Below are 9,972 nucleotides of genomic sequence, written 5' to 3'. Positions count from 1 at the left end.
TGAAGGCCACTTCAGACTAATCCAATGTTTTCTTCTTCACCATTCTTGGGTGCTTTTAGCTGTGTATTTTGGCTCATTATCCAGTTGGAGGGTCTATGACCTGCAACTGAGACAGGCCTTTCTGACACTGGGCATTACGTTTCACTCCAGAATGTCTTGATAGTCTTGAGATTTCATTGCTCCTTACACAGACTCAAGACAACCCATGGCAAATGCAGCAAAGCAGCCCTAAAAAATATCCAACCCTCCATGTTTTAAAGTAGGTCTGGCATTCTTTTCTTTGAATGCTTAAATTTTTTCCTGCATGGAGTTTTCATGTTTGCTACGTGGATTTCCGGTGGTGTTCTGGTTCTGATGTCCTCCCACCATCTAAAGACATGCAGCTCAGCTGGATTGGCGATCCTAAAATTGGCCCTAGTGTGTGTGGAGTGAGCACCCTATTCAAGCTGGGATAGGCTTCAGCCTCCCCACAATCCCGGTCAGGATAAAGTAAGTTTAGAGAATGGATGTATGAGTAGATAAATAATAGCCACAATAGCACCTACATAGACCAGTTCTTAAGCAGGCACAGTTTCTTAGCCTGAGGCCATGTCCCACCTCAGAACTCCTCATTTCCTTCTCCTCCTGCAAACCATTGCATAATTTAGAAGCATCTTCTCACTAACTGTGTCTGACAGCATACTTAGTGGCATGCCACTCCTTGGATCAACAGTTTATCTTCCTGATCCCCACAGTGTCTGTGATACCAGGGGCCTCATGTATAACGCCGTGCGTAGAACTCACACTATACCAGGGGCCTCATGTATAACGCCGTGCGTAGAACTCACACTATAACATGGCGTAAGCACAAAAGCAGGATTGTGCGTACGCACAGAAAAATCCAGATGCAGGAATCTGTGCGCACGCATACTTTCACGTTCTTCCACTACATAAATCCCAATTTGCGTGAAAAGTAACGCACGTGCACGCGCCTTCTGTCCCGCCCCAACTCCTCCCAGAATTACGCCTCTTTGAATATGCAAATCAATATAAATAGCCTTCTGTGAAAAGACAATGGGAAAAGCACAGGGGAAAATATAAGAATTTCAGTGAATATCAAGCGGAGGCAAAGGAAAAACGTACTATTTGTTGGTTTAAACAGTGGTATAATCAACAAAAGAAAGTTGATCGAGTGACAGAGTGTCGGAAAAACTCGAAAGATCAAATTCACAAAGTCGCACAGTGCCCGAAATAAAAAAGAAATCACATATCAAAGTCGCCGTGAAAAGGCGAGTCGTAGCCCACCGTCTGAGTGTCATATGAAAGCGTATTAGGGTACAAACAAAAAACATAGGCACACAGTGGGAAAAAAGCACGAAATGTCAACTTTAATCTCGAAATTTCCACTTTAATCACGTAGTTTATTTTGCCATTAAAGTAGAACATCATAAACTTCATCTTAAAAATCGTTTATTTTACTAGTTTCTCAAGTAGCATGTTAAATGCTTTGTTCTGTGTTTGATCTTCTATGTGCTCTATGTGTGTGAATCACTACGTGCTTCCGTTCTTTCTTTTTCTCCGACAGGACACAGAATGCATTACATTCGAGAGATTACAGCTCTCTGAATAATTAAAATACTGAGATGTATACGTGATATTATTTTCATGATGATAGGAATGAAAGCATGTTATTAAACATGGGAACACGGTGGCGCAGTGATTGTTCATATCTCACGCAAGAGGCTTGCTGCACCATGTGCGACCTTCGATGAAATAATTTATTACAGAAGTACTGTCTCTTTCAAACGTATTAACCTCCAATTCCTGTCCATACTTTTCTTTCTCCAATCGCCACACAATCAGCTCTGTAATAAACATTAAGCCATTTGTAAGCTTAGAACGCCGATTCTTCAAAACTTTTAAGGAACATTGAAATATCTTCGTAGTACATGTTTAATTATTCTATTCGTCTATCCTTCCAGTGTCGCGTCAGCACCAGCAAGAATACAGCGCAAGGCAGGAGCTATCCTTGAACTAGCTATACGCTGCGGCACCGTGTCCTCACATGTTTAATTATTAACAATACAGATTATTTAAATGAAGTTAAAGTTTTATCTGTATACTATAAGCAACATATTTTGCTGCATTTCATCTTAAAAATTATATTGTCATCATACGCGCTTTATAAAGTAGCGCAGGTTGTGCAATATTATAACTGTAGTGTAAGTTTACAGTGAGGTGATTGTACTTATAAGTACAAACAGTTCTACAAGGAGCACTTGATGGACTGATTGAGTGCGTTTATAGTTATTGGGATGAAACTGTTTCTGAAACGCGAGGTCCGTACAGGAAAGGCTTTGACGCTTTTTGCCGTGGTTGAGGTAGTGTGTACTTGAAAATGTATACCGATAATTCTCTTTCTGATCATCTGCTGCTGTGATTCCATACTCAGATACAGTGATATAAATAGTCCGAGTGGTGCAGCGAGAGTAATATGGAAAAAGATGATACACTGTGGCAACCCTTAACGGGAGTAGCTGAAAGAAGAAGAAGATGCAGTGAGCGTAACAACGCTAAAGCAGTTATGGTATTTGGAATACTATGGCTATTCCCTGGCCCATTATATTGCTACAGGTTAATTACGATCAGATGCATTACACTAATAAACAATATGCAGTTAATTTCAGTGTATTTATAAAGCCGCGTCAGGAATGTGGAGCTAAGAAAGGTTGACCACACAGGAACAGTAGCACTGCTTTGACGCTGGGTGCTGCCAGTCTGCAAAACCGAGCGGAGAAATTGTGTACGCCAAGGTATGAGTTACCGTGGAAATGTGCGTGGCTTTACGCCAAGTTTAGGTTTTATACATCGCGATTTGAGCGTGGAAACATTCGTACTCAACATTTCTGTGCGTACGCACCATTTATACATGAGGCCCCAGGTGTGGTCTTCTTCTTCTTCTTCTTCTTCTTCTTCTTCTTCTTCTTCTTCTTCTTCTTCTTCTTCTTCTTCTTCTTCTTCTTCTATGTGGTGTCTTTTCCTAAAATATTTGACAGTGAGTTTATCTTCTTGATGCTAGTCTCTCTTTGAATTGTTTCATGGGTTTTTCTGAGTGATTTAACACTGATATGCCAGAGTTTTGATTTTCATATTCTTAAAACCTGGTTTAAAAGAAATAACAAAAGTCAATGTGGTAAAATACAGATGCCATCATGCCTATGTACCAAGTCACCACTGTTTCAATCGAAGTGTCTTCAATCGGTCAAAACATTAAACTGATGTGTCATCCTTTTTTGGCTGGTGGCTCCATTGCACTAATGCCAATGTAACGGCTGTCGACTCTTCCAGCATCACAAATGTTCTTGATTCACAGTCTCTTTATAATCAAACAGATCCACACCAAAGTAAAGGCTTGATTTCCGCATCTCAGGTATAAAGCAAGTAACTGAGCATTGAGTGCAAGAAGTCATACCCATCATGAATATCATCTTTGATGTGTTATTCATCTAATTAACAATTATTTTGTAACAAGGTACAGTATGTGTATAGCTCCATTTTGACTTTTCTAGGTATATCTTTTGACACTATAAAAGCATGAATTAAATAATTTCCATCTGATGGAAAAGAAACTAGTCCATGTTGATCATTCAGCTATAATGGCTCTGTGGCTAGGGATCTGCACTAGCAATCGGAAGGTTGCCGGTTCGAATCCCATAAATGCCAATAGGGACTCTGCTCTGTTGGGCCCTTGAGCAAGGCTCTTAACCTGCAATTGCTGAGCGCTTTGAGTAGTGAGAAAAGCGCTATATAAATGCAAAGAGTTATTATAATTATGTACTGGTTAACTGCTGTACTCTATTAGCATATGTCACCCAGCCATACTGAATTTAAAAATTCATTGTCAGTTTCATTTAAAGTGAATAATTTCATTAATTCAAAAAATGCATTTCATATACACCCATACTATACCACAAGAAGGGCTACTATTGCTGCCTAAAACTTGTTTTACATTAGGAACAAACCCCAGACAGGATGCTAGTCCATCACAGGCCAAACAGACACACACTACTAGGGCTTTATTTTTTGCTTTAATTCTTCTTGAGATGTGTCTATAATTTGATTGGAATCCACCTGTGGCAAACTGACTTGATTGGACATGATTTAGAAAAGCACACACCTGTCCCAAAGTTCACAATTCATGTCAGGAGAAAAACCAAGCCATGATATCCAAGTAATTCTCTGTAGAACACCTTGATCAAACTGTGATGAGGTATGGGTCAGGACAATGGGGTAAAATCATTTGTAAAGCTTTGAGTGTTCATAGGAGCACAGAGGCCTCAATAATTGTAAAATGGAAGAACTTTGGAACTATCAAGGCTCTTCCTAGAGTTGGGCATCAAGCCAAATTAAGTAACCAGGCAGGAAGGGTCTTAATCAGGGAGGTGACCAAGACCCCAGTGTTGACTTTAAAGGATACTTCAGAAGTCCAGTGCTGAGATGGTAGAACCTGTCAGAAAGATGGCCATCTTGGCAGCACTCCATCAATCAGGGATTTATCCAAGAGTGGCTAGAGTGAGGCAACTTATGAGTAAAAGACATACGAGAACCAACTTGGACTCTGAGAGCATGAAGAAAGTGACTATCTGATCTGGTGAGGCAACAGGTGAACTGTGTGGGCAGAACTCTAAGCAGTGTTCAAAAGCTACCTAACACCATCCCTATAGTGAATCACTGTGGTGGCAGCATCTTGGCATGGGGGTGCTTCTCAGGGGTAGGAACAGAAGACTGGTCTGAACTGAGGGAAAGATAAATGCGGCTAAATTCAAAGAGAAAACCTCCAGTAGAGTTCACAACACCTCAAATTGAGTTGATAGTTAACCTTTGTGCAAGACATTGACCCAAATCATACAGCCAAGACATGGTTGGAGTGTCCATGAGTGGCCCAGCCAAAGCCCAGACTCAAGCCCCATAGAATATCTGTAGAGTGACCTGAAGATGGCCGTTCACAGATGCTTCCCATTCAATCTAATGCCATGAAGAATAAGATAGACTGTCCAAGAACGGGTGTGCAAAGCGTGTAATTGCTGCCAGAATGAGCTTCTAGAAACTACTGAATTAAGGGTCAGAAAACAAAAATGAATGAGAGATTTCACTTTTTGAATTTTAATAACTTTGCAGATCTTTTCTGAAAGCCTGTTTTCACTTTGTCATCCTAGCTTAATGAGTATAAATTGATGGGCAGCAATGGCAAATTCATTTAAAATCCAAACACAATAAAATGTGCAGAAACTGAAGAGGACAAAATCCTTTCTGAATCCACTCTACTTCTTTTTCAGGTTTGTGCACTCTGTCTTACTTTTTCAAATAAAATTTGTAATAAGTTCAAAGACATTTCAAATGTATTAGTTCACATGGCAGTCTGCCTGGTACTCAATAAACCTATAATGGCGGTGCGCAAGCTTCTCGATGCCTTCAGAAAATACTTTTCTTTTTTCAGTCAGCTGTGAAGCCAGTTAGACGCTGCTTGTTTCAGCGTATCATCAAATGCAAACTGAGAACTTCTCCGAGCTGCTGATTTAATTTCCTGTTTTCTCTTTGAGGGGACACTCCCTAACTTCTTTCTACTTCTCTGCACTGTCTGGTGTTGACAGCCATATTGCGCACTCACACTCTGTCGTATAAACCTGACCATTACCTCTGTCAGCTTATCAGCTCCTGTGTTCAAAACAAGACAAGAAAACTTCAAGAAAAGAATGTCTGACACTGCCAAGTAAGTTTATTTTATATATTTTAGATTTATTCCTGTAAGGAGAAGATCTAAATAGAAACTGAACTTAAAGCTAAAAACTAATAAACCTTTGTGTAAGGCTAATTTTTTTGTAATTTCCATGAATCTTTTTTTTTGTGAATATTTTATGGATTAATTAGTTGTCACAATGCATTTTTGAATGTAATCTGGTACTACTTGTGTTTAAAATGTGCTATTCAAATGGTTAAGTATCCTTTAGTTTCTAAATCTAAGGTAGCAAATGCACAGCATTATAGAGTATCCTCCTTAAGTACTCGAACAGTTAAGGAACCCTAAGATAGATATACTGTATGGTCAAACAACACAGTGTCATCTTAACTTTTTCTGAGAATTTCCATGCTTTAAATCAATAAACTGAATTATGCTGAAAACTACAATTATTATTTCAGACAGGTGCGACTTTTCAAGTTCATTTCCACTGAAGTGCAGGAAAACAAATTGCAGGTGTTTCAGGCGTATTTAATAGAGCACATTACACATTTTGAGGAACAGCATTTCAGTTTCTTAGGGTGTGTAAGAGCATTGTGTGATGAGAGAGCTTTGTGGTGTTGCGTATTTTAAGTAAATAATTGGGAATCCCAGGGTTCAAGGTGGAAGTAGTGAACATGGGAATGTGCATGTGACGCTAACAAGGTTGATCGGGCATTCACGTGTAGATGCTGTGGCGGGCAACTGGGGTCCATGCCTGGCTGGGACGTCCCTTCATTATATGTTCAGGGGGGAGCAGCCATGGACTGTGCAATACCTCCCCCTGGACGCTAGATGGCCGCCCCCCTGGGTTGGAGCGGTGCCTCGGTTTCCCGCAGGGCTCCATGGGAATTGGAGTTGGGTGCAGCCCTGTTGGGTCCCGCAGGCGTCGCCAGGGGGTGCTGTAGCTGGGACCCCTAAGCCCGTATGGGAAGCGTATTCACCAGAATACAGTGCAGCTAGAACTCGGCAATCAACCACCTGGAGCACTTCCGGGTGGACTATAAAAGGGGCCAGCAGCCACCACTCAAGGGCCAGAGTTAATAAAAATAATAATAATAATAATTTTTTGCATTTATATTGCGCTTTTCTCACTACTCATAGCGCTTAGCAATTGCAGGTTAAGGGCCTTGCTCAAGGGCCCAACAAAGCAGAGTCCCTTTTGGCATTTTACGGGATTCGAACCGGCAACCTTCCAGAGTTGGGAGGAGGAGGACGAAGCTTAGAGGAGGAGTGGTGGAAGAAGAAGAAGAAAGAGTGTGGTGTGTTCTTGGTGGGTGTACTCGGGAGTGTGTTGTGCCTGTGGGGATCACAGGGAAGATGTGCCCCACTGGTGAAGAAAAATAAAAACTTATTGGTTTTTATACGTGTGAGTCTGTGTTGGGTCAGGCGCTTTTACAATGTGAATGGATCAGTCAACTGCTTCATTCACACCTCAGAGCCTACATGGCAAAATGGTGAGACGCAGTAGGAATGTGATCAAAGAAAAAGAATGGGGAAACAGGAAAAAAATAGGAAACGCAAGTCCAACCCACACACCACCACCCCAACAATTAACAACCCCACCTTAAAACCACAAGAACAAACCGCAACAGAGGTTAAAAGGAAAGTGTGAGGGACAATATTGACGGCCATTTTGTTTGTGATGGAGGTAAGTGGTCAGGTGTGAGTCCCAGCGAGGGTTGTGTGTGACCAGGGGCTCAACAGGGCTGAAGAGGGTCACTTTTGTGGATCACCTCAGTAAGCAGGAGCCAGTTTGTGTGTATATTAAGTCTATCAGTCTTCTCCTGTAGAGGTCATTGGTAAAGTCCAAGTCTTCTAGCTTGGGTAATCGGGTCTACTGGGTTTCTCTGATGTGGTATTTTGCATGATTCAGTCAATGATGACTAAGAAGATGACAAAGTTAATAATATTTAGTTTGAATTGCATTTCAGTCTGCCTTTTATATAATTTAGCTTTGACGATGAAGTTTTTCTGGTGTCTCACAGCTTCATAAAACTGGGTTTGAATCCTAGACTGGGCAGAATCTACTCAGAAGTTCTCTTCATGTTTTTCTTTGGATTGTCTGGTTTCCCAAGTTCATCACAAACACTTGTCTGTTTGCTCAGTTGGCAACTCTAAAAGTGTGTGGCATGAGTAAATATTAATATATGAGAGTGTGCCCTGTAACAAACTGAAAGTTTTGAAAGTAAGTAAATCAATGGATGGTAATCACTTTCAGTAAAAACGTTTTTAATGTCTCAGTTCAAGTTTTCGTACTTTGACATTTTGCAGAGTATTATAAAGAGCCGGCAGATTGTGATTTAACGTATTTCTTTTTCTATGTAGAGCACAGTTCACCACAGCTGTGAGGAAGTATGTTACAGATACTGTTGAATACATGAAAGTGATAGAAAAGTATCTCTGGGATTTTCCTGTCTGGTGGCAAAATAAAAAAACTGAACTGAAAGAAATAGAAGACATTAAAACAAAATTTACGAACTTAAAGGCGAAAAAAATTGTACTGAACCGGTCCGATCAACAGCAGATGTTACAAACTAGACTGAGTGAAGTTTTTATCAAAACCCAGAAAAGTTACGAGGGAATGAGAGAGGTGTTGGATGCCATTGAGAAGCTGGCTGTCACGTCACTGACTGTATTCCCCAATACAAACTCCTCTTTTGAGTATCCTCCGGGGGCAAACTGTGAGAAGGTACATCTTTTTGTGAACAAAGCACAACAAATGGCCCCCTTTCTCGTGAACTTTCTTCAAGACCCTAAAGATCTATTTAAAGATGGACTTGAGAATGTTCTACATTTAGATTATCAGCAGAAGCTTTACTGCCAATTACTTTACCAATTATATTATAATTTAAAGTGTCTGCGGTTTTATTAACACTGGTTCTGAAGCTCGGCACTTTTAATGAATTATGACTCTGTATTTTTTTTTTTTTTTTTTGCTTTTTTAAAATAATTACTATAATAATTTACGAAAATTGTAACAGGTGGGCTTCAATTATAGGAATCCAGCTCTAGTCCTGGCAGAGGCTTACTTTAGATACATAGCAAAACATTTAATCAGTGTGAAGAAAGTACCAAACAGGCTGCACTGACAGCCACCTTGTCGTAATCAAGTGAAAATACATAATTAAATGTTGTGTAATAAATCAGTTATACTACGTTGTGTCTCGCTTATTTCAATTTCACTTTATGAGCATTTTAATATCTTTCCATTTTGATAGAAATTGATAGTGGAACACAAGATTCGCTGCATATCACACTGCAGAGCAAGTTTATAGTACTATTAACTGAAGATCAATTGCATTATTTGATACATTTCAGACAACACATCTAATTTCTCATTTCTCGCCAAAAAACGATTCAACAAAGAAGAAAACTTAGTAGCGAGTAGGCAGTTAGAGTTTATAAAAATAGACAAAATCTTTACAGTATTGGAAAGCATTTGTAAAAATGAGTGTAAGGAGCATTGCAAACAGGTAGTGTTCCTAGAGGTCAGACAAAGTCCAGTTAGGTGACCTTGGGATTGTGTCACTGCTGTCTGCAGATAACGTAGTCCTGTTGTCTTTATCAGTCTGTGGACTCCACTGCACAATTGGTCAAATCTGAGGCCATGGTCACTAGTAGGATAAAAGTGGACTGTCCTCTCTGACTGGGAGGTGAGTAACTGCCTGAATTGGAGGAGTTTAAGTACCTCGGGGTCTTCTTCACAAGTGAATGGAAAAAGGATGTTGAGATAGACAGACAGATTAGGATGGCAAGGGCAGTTTTGTGATCTATACAGATCTGTATTGGGGAAGAAGGAGTTGAGCCCAGCATTTCTCAACCTTTAAGTATTTGCGACCCGAGTTTTCATAACAGTTTTAATTGCACCCCACTCCCTAACGTTTTTTTGAAAGGAGCCCACTAATACCAATTTGTTCATTTTTAATTAATGATATATCATAGATGCATATTTTATTATACCTACTTAACCTTTATCGACATTTATCTAACTCTATATTTATTTTTCTAGTATCAGAATGTAGTTTAAGTTAATTTGTTTTGGTTTCAATAGATGTATTTTTCATATTTTAGATTCTTGTTTTCTTTTTTTCACATCTTCTCGTCCCCCTTTTTGTTACTTTGCACCCCCCTAGGGGGGCCCACCCTACAGTTTGAGAACCACTGGTTTAGCCAGAAGGTGATGCTCTTGATTTAAAAGTTGATTTATGTTCTGA

The 9,972-nt window shown here is 39.9% G+C and overlaps 1 protein-coding gene across 3 annotated transcripts in view; it reads left to right on the top strand.

The window, feature by feature from the left end:
* Positions 1 to 5,280: 5,280 nt before the first annotated feature.
* LOC114663017 (uncharacterized) overlaps positions 5,281 to 9,972 on the top strand; it is a 29,543-nt gene continuing 24,851 nt past the window's right edge. For all 3 annotated transcript variants that reach the window (XM_051934457.1, XM_028816790.2, XM_028816789.2), the window contains exon 1: positions 5,281 to 5,749. The gene's annotated coding sequence lies outside the window, so the exon portion shown is untranslated. The remainder of the gene's footprint in view (positions 5,750 to 9,972) is intronic.

The sequence above is a fragment of the Erpetoichthys calabaricus genome, chromosome 12 (assembly GCF_900747795.2).
Source record: "Erpetoichthys calabaricus chromosome 12, fErpCal1.3, whole genome shotgun sequence".
Lineage (NCBI taxonomy): Eukaryota > Metazoa > Chordata > Cladistia > Polypteriformes > Polypteridae > Erpetoichthys > Erpetoichthys calabaricus.
The sequence above is the reverse complement of the archived record's forward strand: the minus strand, read 5'-3'. Positions and strand labels throughout refer to the sequence as shown.